The 1,272-nt window shown below is 34.0% G+C and overlaps 1 long non-coding RNA gene across 1 annotated transcript in view; it reads left to right on the top strand.

Moving 5' to 3' along the window:
* Positions 1-1,272, top strand: part of LOC110263450 — a 20,347-nt gene that overhangs the window by 4,686 nt on the left and 14,389 nt on the right. The window contains exon 2 of the long non-coding RNA XR_002349120.1: positions 1,083-1,094. This is a non-coding gene — a long non-coding RNA (uncharacterized LOC110263450). The remainder of the gene's footprint in view (positions 1-1,082; positions 1,095-1,272) is intronic.

The following is a 1,272-nucleotide window of genomic DNA, read 5'->3' as shown; positions in this document are numbered from 1 at the left end:
AAGAAGAAGAAGAAGAAGAAGAAGAAGAGGAAGAGGAAGAGGAAGAAGACGAAGACGAAGAAGAAGAAGAAGAGAAGAAGAAGAAGAGGAACCGTTTGAGTGGGGCGCGTGTAGTTACGCTCCATTTAAAATGAGTTAATGCGCGTGTTAATGAAGTTTGGGCTGATAACTTGTAAAACTTGTACGGCCTTTTTACTTGTATGTGTAGCAGGCTCCTACAACATATTGCTATGTGAAATTGAAGGTTAGGGCTTCTTCTATAATTCTGTTTTATGTCACTTTGTCCCTCTGACATGAATATAGCATACAACTCTCGAATCACAAATAAACAGAACAAAAAAATTGAATGAAATCAATGAAAGAAAGGAATACAACAGATTCATACAAAGGAGTGGAGGAATACAACAAGAACATAAAAGGAACAAAAAAATAAAATCAATGAAGCAATTTCATATCTGAGTCTGAGACTCCATTGTTACTCTGGAAGTGGAGGATGAAAGAGGAGACGGAGCACTACGGCGCTGATGACCACTTGACGAGAGAAGAGGAGACGGGGAGGGAGAGCCTACGAACGACGCTGGGAGATGGATTGGACGGCAACGACGATGGCTCGGCTAAGACCAACAGAGAGTAGAGTAGGTGGTGGTGAGTTAACAGGAAAAGGAATTAGAAATTAGGGTGACATTGAGTTTATTTACCGTGTGGTGAGTTTGGGGGTGGGGCTGAATTCAGAGTTTGGTGAATTTAGGGTTTTATTAGTTGAATTTAAAAAATATTTATGGTAATCATAAAAAAATAATAATTACTATTAAACTTCCATGTGGGGTATATTTATAATTTATATTTTGTGTCTATTAAAAAAGTTCAGAAGACTTAAGTTTATTAAAGAGAGACCCACTAATAAATATGTCTATGCTTTTTTTTCCATATATTTTTAAGTTTTTATGGCACCTCTAACTCTCATGGTAATAACTAATTCGTTTGAAAATGTCCAAAGATGATTGATTTAGTTGACTAGGTGTCGTATAAATTTGTAACTGCTAAGAAAGATTAAAGATATGCCTTAGCGGACTAATTATTAGGAAAGTTACTTAGTGTATGTTTGAAAATATAATGAAGTATACCAAAATCAATTATGTGTATTTTAAAATTATGTGATCAGTTATGTGTATTTTTTCATTAACTAATTCCACAAAAATAATACCAAATACCTAAGTTTTTATGTAAGATTATTACTTACACACTAAAATCAATTATTAATTAAAATTAGCT

The sequence above is a fragment of the Arachis ipaensis genome, chromosome B06 (genome assembly GCF_000816755.2).
Source record: "Arachis ipaensis cultivar K30076 chromosome B06, Araip1.1, whole genome shotgun sequence".
Taxonomy (NCBI): Eukaryota; Viridiplantae; Streptophyta; class Magnoliopsida; order Fabales; family Fabaceae; genus Arachis; species Arachis ipaensis.
The sequence above is the reverse complement of the archived record's forward strand: the minus strand, read 5'-3'. Positions and strand labels throughout refer to the sequence as shown.